This window comes from Podarcis filfolensis (genome assembly GCF_964270895.1).
Source record: "Podarcis filfolensis genome assembly, chromosome: 5".
Taxonomy (NCBI): Eukaryota; Metazoa; Chordata; class Lepidosauria; order Squamata; family Lacertidae; genus Podarcis; species Podarcis filfolensis.
Genome location: NC_139608.1, coordinates 42,925,791 through 42,948,211, shown reverse-complemented (window position 1 = coordinate 42,948,211; position 22,421 = coordinate 42,925,791). Strand labels below are relative to the sequence as shown.

General features: G+C 43.7%; 1 long non-coding RNA gene across 1 annotated transcript in view; it reads left to right on the top strand.

Annotated features, from left to right (window-relative positions):
- LOC310763379 overlaps positions 1–15,899 on the top strand; it is a 66,757-nt gene extending 50,858 nt beyond the window's left edge. The window contains exon 3 of the long non-coding RNA XR_014548604.1: positions 15,727–15,899. This is a non-coding gene — a long non-coding RNA (uncharacterized lncRNA). The remainder of the gene's footprint in view (positions 1–15,726) is intronic.
- The last annotated feature ends 6,522 nt before the right edge of the window (positions 15,900–22,421 follow it).

Below are 22,421 nucleotides of genomic sequence, written 5' to 3'. Positions count from 1 at the left end.
TGGAGAGTTACAGCACCTGCTGTAGCTGTAGGGACTGATATGGGAGAGACATGTTTTAATGCAGCTGGGGCAGATGAAGGCACCCGGTTGTGCTGATACAGATGTACTGTGGCCTTTCTTCTCTCTGTGCTACTCCCAGCAGTGGTGGACCTTGGGGTCTCAAATTTCAGCAGTGCCCTGTGTGATGCCAAAATTTGATGCCACTCACTTCTCGCCTTCCATTCTACATCATAGTTCTGGCACCCCTGTGGTGCGCCCAAGGCTCTGTGCCCAGTGCAATGGAACTTGTTGCATTCCCCATAATCCATCTCTGCTCCCAGCAGTCATTTCTCCTCTGCTCACTGCTATGGATGCGCAACTGTCTCCAGGTACTGTGATCTTCTGCAAGGGATTTCCACACCGTGGGGTTGATGTTGCCAGCCTTCATGCCACCTTTGCAGACATCTTTGTAATGCAGAGTTGGTCTACCCATGAGTCCAGTACCTGAAGCTAGCTCCCTGTCAAGCACATCCTTGGGGATCCATATTTATTATATCATTATGAACTGACAATAAATATTACATAAATGATTACACAAATGATAAAACTAAAACCCACTAGCATGCTAGAATGAGCAAGCAATACAAATCTGGTGTTTGGAACTTGGAAAAGACTTCTGAAGCTTAAAAGGAAATGTGCAGGTCAAGAACGTTTGAGGTGGGGATAGGAACAGCATTTTATTCCTGGCTATAGTGCAGCCCTCTAATACCCAGAAATCAGAAGCTGAACTGTGCCAAGCAGTCTGGAACAAGAAGGAAAGTCTTCATCCTCAGTGCCTTCCTGAGGAGAGAGAAAGCATTTTGAGTGTTAAGCCACTGAGTGTTCCAATGCTCTCCATAAATGTTTAGTAAATTCTATAACAGGCCACCTATGTCAGTATTTCATGTCTTGTCTGTGTAATCAATAGAACACTTCCATCTGCCATTAAATATATCCTTCCTCCCTTTGCGTGCCATATATCATCCTTTCAAACGCTGCTGCCAGGAAAGAGGACTCAGCCTGGAGTTGGCTGACAGCAGAGCAGCTTTCAAGTCTTGCAAAATAATTTGATTTGTTAATGATAATGATGTCCTTGTTGACAGAATCTAGCAGCAATACATAAAGCACAAGATTTTTTTTTGTTTCAGATTCCACATATTAGAAATCTTTGAGTAAGTCACTTATAAATTGCACACCCAGATGGATTACCCAACGGAGCAGGGTCAGGAAGATTTGGAAGCATGTGGGGAATATTATGCTCCATGCAGCTGTCCTGCAATAGTGTATGTGTTTGTGTGTGCTGCACTCTTTAGATGGTCTTTACTTCATTTCTTTCAACCTGTAGTAAGCCAGACTGGCTGCATTTGGGGACCTCCTGTGCCCCTGGTGGTACAACTGTGGAAGATTCTGGCAGTACTAAAACCTAAGCCTACTTCTCCTCCAATTTAAGGCAAGCCTCCTTACTGTAAATGTTAATATACATGCACTCCCATCTTTTATTGTTTTTTGGTCTTGGTGAGATCCATTGAGCCACACAAACGTGAAGAAAATCTATGGGGAAATTGTGAATTTATAAATATATGCGTCATCATAGCACCCTCCATATATACCAGGTAAAGTTATAGCTGATGTAGCCTTACAGAGGAACGAGCAAGAGTCTAAGGCTGCAGTACTGAACTAGGGAGGAAGCTCAATCGAACAATTTGGAACTTCATTCAGAGAAAAACGTACACAAAGTTGCACTGCATGAAGATGAATGTTGCATGGTTTTAAACCAGGCATAGGCAAACTCTGGTCCTCCAGATGTTTGGGAATACAATTCCCATCATCCTTGGCCACTGGCCCAGTTAGCTAGACCAGGGGCTGGGTTGGCTTTGTTGTATCTCTTGGCACCTTCGTTATGTTCCTTTGCACATGGGGCTGTGTATCAGGGGGACATAGTGAGGTACAGTAATGACCTTTACATAGCTGTCAATGTTTCCCTTTTTTTAAAGGAAATTCCCTTATTCCAAATAGGATTCCTCACAAGAAAAGGGAAAAGTTGACAGCTATGGACCTTTAACAAGGCCCCTAGCAAATTATTAGAATGAGTAAAAATGGCTACTTGGTCCGCTTGCAATGAGTAGAATTTGGCGCTGCAATGGATGCATCCCAGATTTAGCAACGCCGCCTCCCACTGAATCATAGAATTGTAGAGTTGGAAGGGGCCACGATGATCATCTAATCTCCTGCAGTGCAGGAAACTTTCACCCAACATGGGGCTTGAACCCACGACCGTGAGAATAAGAGTCACATGCTCTACCAACTGACCGATCTCCAGAATGTACGAGAGTCATCCTCCCAAAGCAACCAGCTGAGCCTCCATCTGCATGAAATGCCACTCTACCTTTTGATCGCAACTCACAGCAGTTCTTCTCTTCTTATCGGCAGCCTCCTCTCGTAAGAATTAAGAATATCCTGCTGGAACAGGATCATGTCCCCTCCAGCCCAGCATCCTTTCCTCACAGAGAACAACCAGATGCCCGTGGGAAACCGGGGAGAAGAACATGAGCACAAGAACACTCTCTCCTCCTGTGGTTTCCAGCAACTGGTACTCGGAAACATTGTTGCTTCCAGCTCATCATCACACCAAGCTATAACTATTTGTCCTTGGCCAACTTGGACCATAGCTGGAAAAGGGGTTCATTGATCCATCTGGTGCTCTCATGATGAGTCTCTCATTTCCCTCCACACACAATGACCAGATTTGGCCCAGGGACCTCCAGCTGTTGATTCCTGAGGAAACAATACCCATCTTACTCTCCTTGTTGTTCCTTAGGCTAGACAGCCATGGCTCTACCTCACAAATTTGTTCTTCATCCAGAACGTTTGCAGTCTCCTGGGTCTTTGCTGTTTGCCTGTCGTTCCCTTTCCCCTGCCATTCTGTGCCCCCACCCTCCATTCCATTCCACCAGCTGCAAAGCAATTTTGAAATCAATATTTTTCTCCTCCAGATTGTAATTGTGTTTTAGGTGAATTAGGCTATAGATCAGGGTGGGATTAGTTTATAGATCAGCGTCTGGGCTGGATGCAGCTGATGTACACACACATTAGCTCCCCCCTCCATCTGTTTGGCCAGTGTCAGCATATGCAAGCCTATCCAGCCGCATTGGGTGGGCGGAGAGGGAGGAGAGCAAGCGAGATTTAGCAGGCAGAAATCCCCCAAACATAAGACACTTTTGGTGCTCTGTGTGAGAGGGGGTATTTGCTTTATGAGTCTCCGTGGAGCTCGAGGGTTCTGAAATAAGGACATTTCTTCAAAGTAAGTGACATATAATAGTCCTGAGAGTAAAACAAGGAAGACTGGAGATATGTAAAAGCTGTGGGGAACTGGGAACACAGGAGGGAGGGAGCAAATGGCTACCAGCTCTGTAGCATACCAGGAGAAAAAGAGCCTGGTCTCCTTCACCCACCTCTGTAGATGCGGCCACCACCATTTTCTCCATCTGTCTTGGAGAAACTAGAATCTATCTTCAGTTTGGCATTTACCACCAGAGCCTCCAGTGGCTATTATGGACATTAGCAGGTGAAGCCTATAGCTCATGGATTCTCATTTCGATAGGGTTTAGGAAACCACTGAAATAGCTGAGTTGTGGTTTTTTTAGTGTGTTTTTTAAAAAAACAAACAAACCTGCCTTTGAAATCCCGGTAAAGTCTTGGAAAATCCGAATGTATGACAGCCTTAATTTTGGGGAAGAAACTATGAAGAGCAAAAACAGGATGGAGAAACCTCTTGAAGAACTATAGCTCTATAGGTGCATGTCCACCAGCTTCTTTCATAGTGGCTCATCACTGATGCACAGCCACTGCATAGTATCTGTGCTGAGGGTTCCTTTTGCATCAGCTGTGTGTCAATGCTTAATCAACTGGGCTAGATTAAGAACGTTAGAGGCCCTAAACTCTGAAAAAATTATGTTTTCCCCCCATATGTCATTCAAAATAAAAAGAATACTAAACCATAAAATAAAAACTTATTTTCCAAAATGACACAAAACTCACATGTCTGCTGAAATTAAAATAGCTTCTTTCCAGATCTATGACTGTGCAACCATTTCATCAATTTATCTTTCTCCCCTAAAAAAACCCAGGCATTTCTGATTTATGTTTGCTTTTAAGTCTCAAAGCGACCTGTCGGTGAATGATAACATCTTGCCCAGGCCGTCCAGTGAGCTTCAGAGGCAAACGGAGACTTGCCCATGCCCTCCACTGCCCCTTCATTCTCACCTACCAAGGCTTCAGCAGAGCTGCTGAACAGTCTTGGCCAAGCTGAGTGCTCTACTTCCCTTCCCTTTGGCCTTTCAAAGCCCTTCATTCTGCCCCCTCCACTCCTATCCAGGCCTTGGATGAACCTAATGCTGGCATCTCCCCAATCCAACCCCTGTTGAGTTGCCTGATGTCCCTTGTTTTAAGAGATGTCCTATATTTCAGAACATCAGTGTTTCATAAAATGTAATGGGCACCCTTTATTTCCGGAAAGCAGCTCCATAGAATTCCCTGAAACAACCACCACGTCTATTAAATTTTGAATGGATACCCGTAGGCTCACGGCATGCTGGCGCACAGGCTTCCTTGAAGCTTTTCTCTTCAGTCCTCCTGTCCCGTGCCCACCCCCCGCCCACTCTCCCCACTATCTCTTCCCTCTTTTGGCACCAGGGCAACACAGGCTGATTTACTCTAATTAATGATGCCACCTGGGTTGGATTTCATTAGCTTCAATTTACATAACTGACTGGCTCTCCTCAGCCCAAGGCCTCAGGCCCTCCATGGATCTGCCATCCTGCCAGCGGTTAAGGATGATTCTCCATAGGCCTGACTTCTATCCCAACATGGCCAATCCTCTCCTTTTCCATTAGGCCTCATGTAGCTTAAATGAGGCACTGCCTACGCAGAATGCCAATCCCGACCACTAGCTGAGAAAAACAGTTTCCCTCCTTTAGCTTCAATGCACCTTCTGCTTTCTATAATTAGTAGTGTTCAGGTCTGCCACTTCAGGGGCTTCCCTTTAAATAACCCTCTCCCTCCCTTTTCTCTTGAACAGGGCACGCAGAGAAGATAAACTGCAGCTAAAATAAGCCGCTCTGTTTAAATCTGAGCAGCCATGCATGACATATCAGAAGTTAGGAGTCATGTGTGCAACAGAGGCTGTGCTCCAGCTCATTTTGCTTTGATGATAAAATCTAGTGTGTCCCCACCACCACCACAGCAAGGTTTCTTTTCTTTCTTTTAACAAGTATTGAGCTATTTCAAGGAAGAGAGAGTTTCCCTCCAACAAGTGATATGGGTAGCGAGGCTAGAAAGGTTATGGGGAAGAGTTTCCTGGATAAGAGATGTCCACCAAGGGTTCTTTCCCTCAGCCCCCGCCATTTATTTTCTGAAGAACTCCTTTGACATGGAGCCACAGTTATTTGACGAGATGAAATATCGATGGAGCTCAACAAAATGCTGCTCCCTTGGTAAATGGATAGTGAGGCAATGACATGACTTGTCCCTGGCATTCTGCTCCAACTTTCCGAAACAACCCTCTCTTCGTCTGCCGTTCTCCATATGCAGCTAGGAAAGATACTGGGCCAGGATTTCAGAGATCAGTTACACCCGTAAATCAGTCAGGACAGATAGCAAGCTCGGTTTCACCCCTCATAAATCCAGAGTGATTCCAAAGGAGTCAATGGAGTTATTTTGGATTTACACCTGGTGTAATGAGGATTTGGAATCTGAGATCCAGGACCAGAGCTTTCAAAAGGGAGGTCACTCTAAAACGAGGCATGGTGTGTTGGAGAACAGAATCTGAGTGTCAGGTCCCTTTTAGATCAATGGGTCTAGACCTAGCATAGCTTGTAGCAGATTAAAGTTTGCGTCTCAGGTTCTCTTAGTCTGATTGTTCCCAGTTGTCATCATCATAAACTTTTGTTGCACTAGCAAGAGGCCATGGTATCACCCAAAAACATCAACAGCCACTAAATATATGGTGGAACCACAGCCAAAAATTGCTCCTAGTGTAAACCAAACAGTTTCAGTTGGTTTTTCCTCTTTGTTTACCCCTAGTTTGACTGAGATTAGAACCTGAGAGTCCATTCCAATGGGTTCAGGTCACAGGAACATAGGAATCTGCCTGATGCTGAGCCAGATTACTGGTCCATCTAGTCTTCATTTGCACTGACTGGAAATAGTCTCCAGGGTCTCAGACTGAAATCTTTCCTATCCCCACCTAGAGATGCTGAGGATTGAACCTGATGCTGAGGATTGCAATGTATGTGCTCTGCCACCAAGCTATGACCCTTCATAATGACAACTAGCGTAAGTGCTCATGTTCTGATATGCAGACCAGAATCCACTAGACTAGAGCAATCCGGTGGCTGAGGTGCTAGACTGGTCCCACTTCAGCCATGAGTTCATAGGCTGACCATGGGCAAGCTGCTGTTGCTAATGCCACACCCCCACCATACATTTAATGCCACATCCCCACCACACATGCCCCCCCCAAAGAATCCTGGGAATTGTAGGTTACCCCTTACAGAGCTACAATTCCCAACACCCTTAACAAACTACAGCTCCCTGGATTATTGGGGGAGAATCCATGTGCTTTAAATGTGTGGTGTCATATGACTCATTTTTCCCTTGGCAGATTGTGTCCTTTTAAACAGGATTGCTGTGAAGATGAACAAGACAAGGAATGGAATGGGCTACCTTTGGAAAATAGTGATCTGATAATCTGAATACATACGTATTTATAGTGATCAATTTCTTAAGATCCGCCGCCTGCCGGTAAAAAACACAATGGTTTACTGTTTTCTATGGGTCTGCTCCAGTTTTACATCTAGTGCTTGTAACTGTTCAGATGGATGCGTATTTATGAATAAATGCATGTGAGTCTGTGTGTATGCCTGTGCCATTATGAAAATTATCAGAGCAAACCGCCTGTTATTATTTAGTGTAATTTACTCGTCTCCCATTGGATTCTTTCATCCATGCACAAGGAAGCCATGTGGAACTAAACCAAATAGAGGATTACACAACTTCAGCAGGCAGTGGAAAGTGAGGAGGCGGTTGAGTGAGGCCAAGCCCTGCAATGAGCAGGGGGGGAAAGGGGGGATGACAAACTCAGTGATGTGCTTGTATTTAAAATGCTGGTGATGGATGAGTGTCATCCTGCAGCAGAGGCAGAGAGGGAAGAAGAACAGGGAGAAGGGAGCAAATCCAAACACAGAGGCTGTGCCAGAGCTGCGTTTGACATCTGCACTGATCCTCATCTGTCTGTGATGATTCGTTGAGAGAAGATAGAGTATAACCTGACAGTAAGCAGAGGATGTACAATTTTTGAGGAGGAAGAAGCAAAATGAAGTTTTCTCTGTTTTCAAGGCAAGCAATCTGAGGTCAGTTCAGGAGTGGAATATGGAGCTTACGAAACTGCAGATAAATCCAGACAAAACAGAGGAACTGTGAGTCCAGAACACTGATCTAGGTGAGGTGGTTCAACCTGGATGAGGTTGCACTGCTCTTCAGGTAGGTGTTATTTATGCTCCAGAGTATTCAATGATCCATCACTTTCTCCAGATGCTCAGATGGCCACAGTTGCTAGGAGGAGTGCCTTTTACAAGCTTTGGCTTACCTGGAGAAAGTGGACTTGGCTTCAGTCATTCATGCTTCGGTTACTTTCAGACTGGATGCAGTGGAGACTGGTCCTTTGCCCCACCAGTCTCGGCCTGCCTCCAGCTGCCACATGCCTGCCATCTTACTTGCATCCAGTCCAAAGTGTGCCACTGGCTGTCAGCTTCCTTCTGCTTCATGTCAGTATTGCCCTTGTACTACTCAACAGGGAAGAGGATGGAGACAAATGTAGAATTAGCTGGCTCTTCCTCCACCTACTGTTGGCCTCTATGACCTCTGCCCTTCCAGTCACCACTTGGCATCAGGAACCCCTTCTGAACCACAATAAGACACTTAAGGTGCTACGCATTTGTTAAGGCTTCCACAGCATCTTTGCAAGGGAGGAGGATGGAGAGAAAACAACAATGGTCCACATCCCTGTGACCTCATTGGCCAGGGTCCCATGATTCACTAGCAGCCCTGGCAGGTCCACTGACCACCAGTCACTACTATAGGGGACCACTTATCCCACTGGTCTGCCCAGAAATGAAGATCAATGTCAGAAGCCTTGATCTAAGTGCAAGGAGATTTGGTGAAGGAGCACAAGAGACAGGGGCTTCTCTGTGTTGGTGATGCCATTCCAGAACACCCTTGATCTTCCTGTGTCTTTTGCTAGAAATCGAAGAAACTTTTATCTCACCAGGCTTTCCATGTGTAACATCTAGATCCGTTGTTGCCAGTTTTACTGCAGGGTTTGTTTGTTTTTTTAAAATTCTTGCTACTACTAGGTTTGTAATTTGCTTAGTTTTAAAGTGCCGGTTGTATTTTGTTATTGGTTTTAGAAAGTGCTTGTTGTGGTTGCATTTTTGTTGATCATAAAAAAGATTTTAGTAGTAGTAGTAGTAGTAGTAGTAGTAGTAGTAATAAACCAATCATGATTTTTATTTTTTATTTCTTAAAGGTAAAGGTACCCCTGACCATTAGGTCCAGTTGCGGACGACTCTGGGGTTGCGGTGCTCATCTCGCTTTACTGGCTGAGGGAGACGGCGTTTGTCCGCAGACAGCTTCTGGGTCATGTGGCCAGCATGACTAAGCTGCTTCTGGCAAACCAGAGCAGTGCACGGAAACGCTGTTTACCTTCCCACCAGAGCGCTACCTATTTATCTACTTGCACTTGATGTGCTTTCGAACTGCTAGGTGGGCAGAAGCTGGGACCAAACAACAGGAGCTCACCCTGTTGTGGGGATTCAAACTGCTGACCTTTGGATCGGCAAGCCCTAGGCTCTGTGGTTTAGACCACAGTGCCACCCATGTTCCCCTTTTATTTCTTCTTGTTGTTGTTTAGTCGTTTAGTCATGTCCAACTCTTCGTGACCCCATGGACCAGAGCACGCCAGGCACTTCTGTCTTCCACTGCCTCCCGCAATTTGGTCAGACTCATGTTTGTAGCTTCGAAGACACTATCCAACCATTTCGTCCTCTGTCGTCCCCTTCTCCTTGTGCCCTCCATCTTTCCCAACATCAGGGTCTTTTCCATGGAGTCTTCTCTTCTCATGAGGTGGCTAAAGTATTGGAGCCTTAGCTTCACGATATGTCCTTCCAGTGAGCACTCAGGGCTGATTTCCTTAAGAATGGAGAGGTTTGATCTTCTTGCAGTCCATGGGACTCTCAAGAGTCTCCTCCAGCACCATAATTCAAAAGCATCAATTCTTCGGCGATCAACCTTCTTTATGGTCCAGCTCTCACTTCCATACATCACTACTGGGAAAACCATAGCTTTTACTATACGGACCTTTGTTGGCAAGGTGATGTCTCTACTTTTTAAGATGCTGTCTAGGTTTGTCATTGCTTTCCTCTCTACCCCAAATATAACTTCAATAAAACCAGACGATGTGCTCTCTCTTGTTTTAGAATACACATCACCCACAAATCACTCCCAGTCAATGGTCTGCCTTTCCATTTTGGCTCACGTGTCATAGTGGAATGTCAGGCTGGTGGCTGCATTGTTCTGCCAGCACAGGGGAGACAAGAGCACATTTCTCTATGTAGTGGAAAGGCTTATTCATTTTGGCTTGTAGCTTGCTTGCTCTTGATAGCATGGAAAGAAGCTAATTCCTACATAGTCACCATCTCAGCAATGATTGACTATGGAAGACGTTCCTCCTGAACTGGACGCCTTGGCTTGTGATCCCCAAACTTTGTGCCCCCAAAAGGGGCAAAGATGTGCCGGGGGGAAGAGAGGGAATATCCTATAATTATTTCCCCCCATGAAATATTTTTATTGTTTTTTCAGCTAATAACAGATAACAAACTCAAGAAGGTACGGAGGCACTGCGTATGGCCAGGTACATACGCAATGATAGCAGCAGCAACCTTGTGTTCAAAAGTACACATATCCCCTCCTTCCTTGTTTGGAGGCCAATGAAGTTTCTAACTTTTGTTCCTATTGCTAAGAAAAGGGTACCCTACCACATCAAACCTGCCATGTTTAGCAGACCCCTTGATTACTTACGCTCCCATGGTGCTCCAACTTCCAAAGGTTATCTGGTCCAACTCTCTGGCCAATGCCAGATATCTGCTGCTACGAATGGCCATGCAGCAGGGTTGCCAACTTGCTAATATTGAATAAAATATTGGGGGAGGGGGGACAACAAGAAAGCCCTGCCCTACATAATCAATCACAAGATGCAGCACATGCACACCATTTCATTTGAATAATATAATAATATAATAATAATTTATTATTTATACCCCACCAATCTGGCTGGGTTTCCCCAGCCACTTTGGGCGGCTTCCAACAAAATATTAAAATAAAGTAGTCTGTCAAACATTAAAAGCTTCCCTAAACAGGGCTGCCTTCAGATGTCTTCTAAAAGTCTGGTAGTTGTTTTTCTCTTTGACGTCTGGTGGGAGGGCATTCCACAGGGCGGGTGCCACTACCGAGAATCAACTTGAGAGGGGGTGGCCTCCTTAAATATTTTATTGGGGGTGTCTAAGGGACCTTGGCCCCTAGGCATTGACTCCTATGCCACCCAGCATCTGTTAAAAACCTTTAATACAGGAGTAGGGAACCTTTCCTTAACAGGATTGGGCTTGTGGGCCAAATTTCTTATAATTTGAATTAGGTTCATACCCTCTGGTGCAACAGAGTCACATGCATTGTCCATTCCCCACCCCCCCAGTCAATCAATATATCAGTATTCATAATCCCAAGGAAGACAGTAAAGACTCACCTGGGTTCTCTGACACACCTTGTGCTACAGATGAAAAATGCAGGGGAGTCCCAGAGGCATCATCATAGCTCAGGTAGTGGTATGGCCCCATCTGTAAATCCAGGTGGACTGGAGAAAGCAAGTGCCACCCTACACAATCCAATGCAGTCCCCCATCATGTTCCTTATTGCAGAAAGTCTGATCTTTGGGGGAAGCAGATTTGTTGTGCCAGACCTCTTGATCAATTATCAATTTGCCAAGGTTGTAACTGAATCCCACCTTAAAATAGTGATGTTCTGAAGCACCCAGACTCAAGGCTGTTTGCCTGACCCCTATAGTATCAACAGTAGGTTTCTTCTGTTCCTCTCCTCTCTTGCAACATTCAGCTCAAATCTGTTATTCGGATGTTGGAAAATGTTGGCAGAAGGTTTAATTTCCATTACAAAATTTTCCAGTAGCTTCACATTAGTCATTCTGGCTTTTATAATATAAATGGGCTCAAAATCAGTGAGGATAAGTGCATCAAAGAGGGCCAGAGACTGCAAATTTCTGACCATCACTAAACTACTGGCAGTGGAAAGTGTATAATGTTTTAAATGCTTTACAGTCCCTTTTCTTAATGTTATTTGTTTTTATTTTATTTTATTAGATTTATATACTGCCCTTCATCAAAAGAACTCTGGGTGGTTCACAAGATAAAAACACAAGACCAAAGCACAAATAAATAGCTAAAACACAGACAACAAACCAATAACTCCCAATAATTTACTCCAGTACATACTTTTCTGGTTTATAAAAAAAGATGCAGGAACCTAGATTGTACATTCCAACAAGTTCATGTGGTTTAAATTGATTGGAACTCATTTACTACTGGATGATGAAAGAACTCTTCTTTTACCCCTTTCTGTGTAGACACTGAAGAATTGTTGATCCTCTTCTTAAGCTGAAATCCTACATGCATTTACTTGGGCATGAGCATCACTGAATGCTGTGAGTAAACATTTCCATGTGCATTGCCACCAAAAAATGATACTACAGTAGCCCAGTCTCTGCAGTTCCTTACCCATGCCTGCAAAGTAGCATAGCACCTCATTTGAACATCAAAATGAATCTCTGAGAGATTGTAGTGTGACCTCAGAGTCAACATAGCACAGCCAAATTAACTTTCCCCTAGTTATAACAAAACCAGACCATTAAAACTAGATTTTGTTCACAGACCAGTAAGGAACATTCTTGCCAGAGTCACTCTGCGGGTTATGCAATTGTTTAAGAATTCAACTGGGAATATCATCTGAGTGCCCACTCACTTAGAGATATGCATAAAAGATAAGCTTTTATTTTAATTTTTATTCCCACACATTGGGTTGCACCCAACTAAATCATTGCACACACAGAACAACTTCCAAAAGTCCAACATAATGTCTCTTTCCCTCAAGACCTGTGCTTCCCCCATATCTTCTCTGGAAGGTTCAGGGGAAACCCAGAAATTCCATTGCACTCCAGGAAGTCATTCTACGTGTGCAATGGTTAGGTATGAGCCACTATTTAATTTCCACCCTCTTACCTATCAGGGAACACAGCAGAAAACTCAAGCAAATATCTATTGGGAAGACACTTCAACAATCTCATCATATTTTTAGTGATAAACAGGTCAATATTCTTTAGCATCTCTTGGTCATGCTTGTCCTCCATCCACTAATTCATGCTTGTAGCTCTTCACTGCATCTTCTCCAGTTTTCAAGATCCTGGGTATACAGTGGTCAACAGTGAGGCTGAAATCCTAAGCCCATTTACTAGGGCGTAAGCGCCAGTGAACATTGTGGACCGTATAGTGCGACTTACTTCTGTGTAAACATGCACTAAGTCTGCACTGGTAATATTCAGCAGTGATTTTGTTGGCATCACATTGAGTAGGACATTAAAATCTACCATCCTGCTCCCTCAGTAAATGTTCTTATCCAACATGAATATTATATTTGCCATATTTTTTCTGCTCTACTGAGGAGGCAATTTTGCTTTAAAGCTGAAACTGTTATAATGAAACAGAGGACAGAAAACAACCCATTTACTCTGCACATCTAATATGACTGAACATTGGTCTGTACGCCCTGATCCCAGCAGATCTGAATGCATTTGCCAGACCAGGTCAATATTAGCCCTGGAAGGCATCCTGTGCCAAGGCGTTATGGGGAATGGTGTTGACAAGTCAACAGGTGACAGTCATCTAAGTCTTCACTAAGTCAATCCTATGGCCCCAGCAACTCATTGCCTTTCCCACCTCTGATGGCAGCTGTTTTACAGTTCACAAAAACCCTCTGGAGCAATTGGAAGAGGCAGAAGGGAGAAGACTGTTTCCCATTTAAACTGCAGGGGGTAGTCAGGGAGGCAGAAGGTAATTTCCCAATCTGGAAGGTGTCCAGGATGCCAGGACTTCCACACATGAGATGTTTGATAGCTCAAGAGACAAACTTTCCTGCTGCACAGATCTCCTGCTGTGCTGCCACTCAGGAATAATCAGCAAGGCAGGCTAGGTTGGGACACTGCCAGCAAGGTAGCCCAGCCTTATTGCAGGGTGCAGACTAATAGGACACAGAATGCCCTTCAGTTGTCACACCAGGGCATAGGGACATTGCTCCTCTTATTTGAAAAGAGGGCAGATCGCAAATATGGGCCTACTCTTGCTCCCTATGGCACCCATTTCTTCTTTGAAGACATTGCTTCTTGCAGATGGGCTCAAGGAACCAAATAATTGCTAAGGATTTCTAGAAATATCTGAAATACACATGGCTTCTGATTCTATGCTTCTGCAGTCACAGAGAACAGAGGTAGCAATGCCACTTTCAAGACACAACCCATTTTAAGAGAATATTTTCCCAATATCTTCTAGATTTTTCTGATTTTCAAGTTCCTTTCAATATGAGACATCAATAAACAATGGCTTTATTAGGTGTAATACTGAAGTGGATGAAGTGAATAATGTTTATACAGTGGTACCTCGGGTTCCGGAGGTCCATATTTAACCTGAAACTGTTCTTAACCTGAAGCACCACTTTAGCTAATGGGGCCTTCTGCTGCTGCTGTGCCGCCCGAGCACGATTTCTGTTCTCATCCTGAAGCAAAGTTCTTAACCTGAAGCACTATTTCTGGGTTAGCGGAGTCTGTAACCTGAAGCGTATGTAACCTGAAGCGTATGTAACCTGAGGTACCACTGTATATAGTGGATAGATGAAGAATAGGAAGTTCCTTAGCTTCTTAACTTTTTCTCACTCTCTTTTCTCTTTTCTGTCTCTCTTTTCACTTTCTCTCTTTTAATTCCTTTTCTATTCCTTTTTCTTTTTCTTTATCTCTTCCTCTTTCTTTCTTTCTTTCTTTCTTTCTTTCTTTCTTTCTCCTTTTTGCCTCTGGATTAATGTTTTAGTTTGGACCCAAAAAATATATTTGACAATAATCTTTGTATTTTTCTTTATAAACTCTAATAAAATTTATTTTTTTTTTAAAAAGAGACATAAAAAACAAGAGGGGAATTTATATTCCTAAAAGTTGTGTTGTTGTTGTTGTTATTGTTATTGTTATTGTTGTTGTTGTTGTTGTTGTTGTTGTTATTATTATTATTATTATTATTATTATTATTTCTTGGACCATCTAGGAAGGGGGCATCGACCAGTTTATCAGAACTGTAACACCTGAATCACAGTTTCTCCCTTGCCCCTTTTTGCACCTGTCCATTTGTCTTGAGAATTTAGCCTGTCAGTACTGTACTTGAAGAAAGAAGCAACCATTCATGCTGTAGGTATATGACATACACAGTTGGAGATTATTCTGCTCAAATCTTTATCAAAATGTGAACTCATATGCTAGAAGGCAACCTTGAGAAATGACTAACTGCAAGCAAAGGCACCTATTTTGATGCATATAGTATGAATGTTTATTGGGTTCAACAGCAATGAGGACTGCACAACATAACTCTTCTGTCTGAGGGAAGATCTTGCCTTGTGGTGGGGTGGGGAAAATACTGTTCATGCTTAGATACCAAAAGAACTCTCCGTTGGTGCACTGGGAAAAAGAATAGCACGTTTTTTGGAGGCCAGAACTAAAAAAATGAAAGCTCCTGTTTGTTATCTAAAATAAAGTTGTTGCAATCTAGAGCTTTGTGCTATCCTTACAACAGCGAGAGTCTACATTCTGCAACCATTTGCACCATACTGGACCTAAGACACAAAAATGCCCATCTTTATTTTAACCAAATCCAGCCACAGCACATCTCCAAGGCTCAAAGTAAGCTAAAATAAACACCACACATAGTTATTATGTGTGTATGACATCAAGTGTATATAGAAAAGTACTAGGCTGTCTGCTTTGCCAGTCAAAGCAGAAATTTTGTATTGCAATTCTATCCATCCAGCAACCACGAAGGTGCCAGGACACAGGTTAATCTTAGCTCACCCACTGGAACGATGTGCCGTTTCTAAAACAGACCTGTGCAAAGAAGTTTGGAGCAGAACATTAGTGTCTGCTCTGCATAAAGATCTAAGGGTTTTTGCCGAATGCTTTGGAACCTTTCTGAGTTACCTCTTTTGCAGAATGACGCCCATGCAAACACTGCCTGATCCCCTGTGCCCCTTAGGACTTGGACAATTTAAAAGTGAATTCCTATGTTTAGATTGTCAAGCAAACGTTTTCGACCAGTGTGCGTTGCTCCTGTTGTCTCTCTCCCTGGTATCCGCCTCCGTGGCTCGTAGCAATCCACTGCATCATCCCCTTGTCGAGCGCCAAGGCAGGGCAGGGGATAACGAGCAGCTAGAGTCATCTTGGTGCCCATCCATCATCGCTTGAGCTCTTTGTTCTGACAGCTGCATTTTGTCTCCTAATTTTAGAGCAACACTCCATCAGAAAACCAGGAGGAGAAAGGATCCTCAGCTTTTGATTGAAGAGGTAGGGCAAGAAGATGTATCCTCCAAACCACCTCAGGATACAGGACTGCTGGGAGTCAGCATCCTCCTAATTCCTATCAAGAGCTCTTGAGATGTCTCAGCATAGTCACACTCCTGTGATCTCATAGCTTGCCTTCCACCTCTGCCTGTTTTCTCAACTTATTAACACTCATGAATAAAAGCAGCTGTGCCTTTACACTTGATTGTTGCCATCACCGAGTTCCTTCCCATTCCTCTCTTGCTTTCAAAGGTATATTTCGTCTCAGCTGCATTTTCCATAATCCAACATAAGGTTCGCAGTGAGTTATCTTGAAAAGGAGGACATCAGCTAATCTGAATGAAAGCAGACTGGATAAACATCTGTGGTGGGTGGTTAGGCCTGGGGAGTCCTGCCAATCCAAAGGAACCAAATATAAGACTTTTCAGGTAAACTGTAGAAGCAAAGCAGGGTTAACATCCTAATCATCTGACCCAGAGTTTTTAGTTTTTGCTGAATAAGAACAAGTATCAATTTGAGTCAATTTGGGTATTCCATGGAATGATGTTTGCTCCAATTGAGCTTTAAAGAGCAAGTTTTCTCAGGGAAAGCTCTGAAGGGGGGAAAAGGGTGCTTGAACAAAGAGCTTTAATTGTGGACTGTGCCTGGAAAGAGCAAAGGAAATTTCAGTGTGGGTGAGGCCATAATTAATACCATGTTTTGGGACCTGGTTGATATATCCTATTCTGAGCTTTGGTGTGATGATTCTGAGAGCATTATAAACAAAATGGGGAAAATCTGAAAGTTTTATCTATAGATCTGAGCATAGCTGTCAACTTTTCCCTTTTCTTGCGAGGAATCCTATTTGGAATGAGGGAATTTCCCTTTTGAAAAGGGAAACATTGACAGCTATGAATCTGAGAGTTGCTTTCATGTATCTCTTGTTCATATGTTCTCCACCCCTTAAATAACAACATGTCTGACTTCTTTTCCTCTTGACTTCCACTTTTTTAATGGGTTCTGTATTCTGAACCCTCCTCAGTTTTATTTTGACTCAGACTGATGACTTCTAACTATACTTCCACCGCGGTCTAACATTCAAAGTTTTAATAAAACAGTCACAACCTGTGAATTTGACCAAGCAGAGGGAGGCAGGGGTGGAGAAATTAGCCATATAGGAAGGGATCAAATGGTCGAGCTGCAGGCATTCGTGTCGGATCCGATAACAGGCATAAGGCGTGAGAGAGGCTGTGAGCATGAGCCAATTCCCACAGAAACAAAGGGGAAGTGGGATTTTGCCACTTTCCCTGTGAAAAGTCACGTTTGCTGAGGGAAGTCATGAAACCGAAGCCTCAGATCAGGTTCTCAAACACTTTGCACAAGAAATAAAAGAGAAAGAAATCAGGGATGGTGTTTTATGTCCTGTCATGGACAGTGTGGAATGCGGCCCTTTTTGCTGTTTCAAAGGAATCACAATTAAGAGCTTGTATTGTTCACATCAAAGGCATGTTTCTTTCCTCTCTGCTTCCCCAAGTCCAACAGCAGGTCTTTCTGCATCCAAGGCCATGCGACTGATTCCGCGTTCTGTCATTCCTGCAAATGTTAGAATTTCCAGCTGTATGGGAGAGGAGCTTAGCCTGGAGAGGCAGCCAGATGTCACTGGCAAAGGAGAAGTTGTGAGCATAGTGCATTTTTTTGTAAAATGAGATGTTCGCAACATCTCCTTCCCTCTTTGACTGTGGTGGAGCATCATGACTTCTGCTCAATTGCCATTTGTAACCGAGCCATCCAGGTGAACGGAGTTGGGCAGTCTAGACTCCATCTTCCGCAGCTGTCCCACTGCCACAGAGGGTGCTGAGTGCAGTGGTTTGGATGAGAGGGCTGCCACAATGAGCTGCTGCCATTCTTTGCTCTCAGGCTCGGATGGCGCTCCAGAGTGCTGCCCGAGTTGATAATTCTCAAAGCCTCATGGCACAGGCTGAAAGCGCATCATGCAGTCATCTTGCTGAAGCTAAGCAGGTCTGGCTGCAGTCAATGGCTGGATAGGAGGCTGCCTGGAAACCCTATGTACACATTCTAGGAGTTCCGTAGGGGAAAAGCAGAACGCACAAGAAATGAATGAAATAAAGCCAGTCCTGAAGAAAGACACTCAAAGAAGAGTGTTGAGTTGTGTCACGGGCATGTGTATATAGTGTAGCCTAGCAGAAACTATGTGGACGGTTGGCATGGAGCATTACTATCTAATCCAAACTAGTGTCAGGAGAATGAGTGCAGGATTTGTAGGACAGATGGGAAATCTCATTCTGTGGCTGAGTGGTTTGAAAGAATAGTTCTTCAGCTACTTCCAGCATACATCATCCAGATCATCTGGAGATCATCTGGTGAAGCACAGTTCTTTGTCCACTGTGTTACAGAGGCCTCAACTGCCACTTTCAGGTGGGTTTTTTTTAAAAAAATCAAGCACAAATTTTATGAAATAAAATTTCGTAATGGGAGCTGGGAGCGGAGAGGGTGTTTATTGGCTTGTGGGGTTTTTAAAATCTTTTTTAATGCGTATTTTGTTTTTTTATATTGTATCTTTTTGTTTTGAACCACCCTGAGATCTATGGATGAGGGGTGGTATACAAATTAAACAAACGAACAATAAGTCAAGTTGCTGGCTCCATGTTGTGGGGCACTCTTCCAGCAGATATCCTCACTATTAACCTATTCAGCTATTTAAATTGTTTCAATTAGCCAGTCATTTTAATGATTTTTTTTAAAAAAAAGCTATCCCCCCCCCCCCCCGGTGTTTCATGTTTTATCATATTCTACTGTATATTGTATGGCAACTTCATATTTTTACATGGGCTAGTAGATATTAAAAAACTCTATAAGTAAATAAATACATCAACTATATATACCTAATAACCACCTGCAGTGGTTAGGTCAAGAACAGCTCAAGAAAGCATTTTAGTGGAATTGCCCACAAAGCTACTAAGTTGTTTAAAATTGTTTTTAATATTTTTGTTAATGCTGTAACCCACCCTGGGACCTGAGGGTGAAGGGTGGGTATTAAACAAATAATAATTATTTATTATAATAATCAGAGTGGTGCTTTGGCAATGCCTGCATGTGTGTTGGTGTGGTGCATTGGAGTGAGAGAAACCAATTTCAGATCCAAGCATTCCAACTTAATGGACTACTAATGTTGGGTTTTACTTGAAGATTTTGGGCCTTGAATTTCATGTGGCATAAAGAGGGCCTTAAATTTTGAAATCTTGAGATGCGGATTTTATTTCTACTCCTCCGCAAGCCATCATGACTGGCCCCGGACACTACAGAATCTCACAATCTCCACTCTGAGAGTGGGAGGGAAAATAAAGGAGATGTTTACTCTTTGAAGTTAATGGAGTGACACAGTGTGTTAATGGGCTATTTACCAACACTGCCTCCTCTGTCTCTTGTTTTACAAGTGAAAATGCTTCATGGCTGTGCTTTGGCATTGGGTTGGCCCAAAAGAGGTGACTCTGGCTCTCCTCCACTCGCCATTCAAGCACAAGTAAACTGAAGGAGGAAGAGGAGTGATTTTTTTTTTTAAGAAAGAATGAGTAAGGGAATGCAAGACCCCACTTTTAAATTAGACTTTAAAAAAATAATAATGCAAATTTTTGTTTTCAAAACTTTCTAAAAGGACCAACAAATTTAGTCCCACTTTCTTAGAAGATTCAAAGTGCAAAGAGAAGTGTGAGAATCAAGAAATACTCTCACACACATAAATATACTTTGAAAAGGAAATATTTTGTGCAGAAAGACAAATTGGACACAGTTATTCATTTCATTTCTGTTGCTGAGCGTGCATGAACTTTGAATAACATCCAGAATGGATATTACATTGAGCATGAGATTTCTTTTTTTCCCTTTCTTTTGCCTGCAGGGCTGGCTCAAGATACTGTGCTGACCAAGGAAAATCAGTAAATGGTTCTCCCTCCCTGCCCAGGTCAAGGTGCTTAGAACCCAAGATCTCTGAGCAAAATGTACACTGCTATAGCTCACTGGCAGAGCCCATGCTTTGCATGTAGAAGGTCCCAGGTTCAATCTGGGTCATCCCCAGTGAACAAGATCAAGCAGCAGATGATGGGAAAGACCTCTGCCTGGGACCATGTAGAACTATTGCCAGTCAAAGAAGACAATGCTGGATTTCATGGCCAAACAATCTGATCTAGGGCTTGCCCATAGTCCCACTTGTCCAGAGCCTAGAAAGCATGGGGACTAGTGGTTTTCTGCTTGTCCCATGCTTTCAAGGCATGGGCCCAAACGGTTTTGCTTTTGCCCAACTGCTTTCCCCTGGAAAACCTGCTATTTAGCACTAAATAGGAACAAACGGCAATCCACAGAAAATCCAATTGCTGTTTGTTTTGATTTAGCACTGAACCGCGCATTTCCCCAGGGGAAAGCAGCAGGGCCAGGATGAGCCCCAAGTCTAAGGCAGCTTCCAAGGATGAATGTCCCTAAGCTGTCACATCAGGCAAGCAAACTCATCCCCTCCTACCTTCCCCCTTACCCTGCTCCCCTTCTAATACAGAAAGTGAATATCTCCCAGCTGCTCCCAGGTGAACCGGCAGCTCTGAGGATTGATGGGCGTGCTTCGGAAAGTGTATCCTTCCTTTCTTGAAGGCAGATGCTACAAGCAAAAATCCCATTGCAGCCTTTTGGAATACAGAGAAATGGATTGCTGTGAAAATCCATAGGGCTGCACAGCACGTTATCGCAAAGCTGTCCACCTGTGTCTTGCCACAGATGGGAGATTGTAAAACACCGTGTGAGAGACTGAAGCATGTTCCCTGTTCATGGTAATGCCACCTGCTATGGGAAACAAAGAACAGGGGAGTTTGGCGCGTGAGCTCACTAAGAGAATTTAACCTGTATCGTAAATTATCCCACTGAGGAGGAGGACTGAAAATGGGGAGGTGTCCCCCCTTTCACCCACTGAAGTGGGGGGGGAGGAGACAAGGGAGAGTATGGGGCAGAGTCAGGGTGTGTGTGCATCTAAGTATGGAAAATGTTTATTTTGCCTCCCGTTGTTACTGGACAGCATGAGCTGACCAGATAGGAGGAGAGATCAGTATACCACATTTTTTTCATGTATAAGATGGCCCCATGTATAAGACAACCCCTATTTTTTTTTAACACCAAATTAAGAAATTAAGTAGTTTAGCTTTTTTGGGGGTGGGGAAGGTCACTTCCGGCAATTGCTCACCTGCCTGCCCACCACTGCCAATCGCTTGCCACAGCCACTGCTGATCACACACCTCACCACAGCCACCAATTGTCTGCCTGTTTGCTGCCACCAACAGCCCACTCGCCCACTCGCCGCAGCTGCCAATCGCCTGCCCGATTGCCACAGCCACAGCCAATCGCCAGCAGGCCTTGCCACAGCCACCAATCACCCACCCAATCTCCGCTCCCAATCTCCTGCTTGCTGCTGTCGTTGATCACACGTCGCCATCCACTATCACTATCCGTGTATAAGACGACAGACAATTTTTGCCTAGTTTTTTTTAGCAAAAAGCATCACATTATACACGGGAAAATACAGTAACTAGAAGGAGTCTGAAGGTTGCAGTTCAACTGTCTTGAGAATCCAAAGATGCTTTACACACCATAAATTTAAAGCAAAAATCCCAGAAATTGTCGTTTGCCCTTCACAAAGCTTTAATTGCCAACATACTTAAAAACTACAATTCCCAGGATTCTTTGGGAAGGTGCTTTAAATGTATGGTGTGTATTTAGCCCTAGACTGTAGGCCAGGGGAGGAAGGCTTTCAGGCACACAGAGCAGTGCTGTATTTGTAAAATTGGGAGTAGGGTGGCCACTTATGCACAACCACCACCACCCCAAAGAAGACACAGATTTGGACATAAAACTAGAATATGGTAATTTATATGTATGGATAGAAGTTGGAACATTGTTACTACAATTCAGACAGAGATTATACAATGTATCTCACCATAGGTATATAAGGGGCAAGTATTAATTAAGGACTTAAACATCAGGCAATGGCAGGGACAGTATGCACATAAATTACTGTAAATCAGGGAAGAGTGTGCTTGGTTTCTATGCTTAAAGCAAACCGCCCAAAACATATTAAAGCCCCTTCATTTTGGCTGGAACCTCCTCCTCTTTACCTTCATTTTGGGCAAGTAAGGCTTCATTGCATCCTTGTAAATACTCTTCAAGCACTTCTAGTTTTGTGCCTGTAAGTTTCTTAACTAAGGCAGATTCATAAATGAATCATCACTGTACAGCCAATAAGAACTACAGATTCCCATGGAGAAACTGCCTCTGATAAGCAAGTAACATGGCACTTGCTTCATTCAGGGGTTTTTTTTTGGTGGGGGGTTCTTTAGAGTGGGGTGCCTGAGAGGGAAGTTGTACAGGTGAAATGTCTTCTTGGAAAAACTCTGCTGCCACCCGGGTGATAGCTTTTGAAGAGCATCTTCCATCTCCTACTTTCTCTTTTTCAGATCTTTGAACCAGACGTGGCAGTCCTTCAAACAGAGGACAGCATCAGTTAGATGGCTGTCCTCTGCTAAGAAGAGCATAGGGCCACCCTAAGGGAGAGATGCTGGAATGAAATTGTCCTTTCTCCCTACGATGGTCATATCCCAGCTGCAGTGTT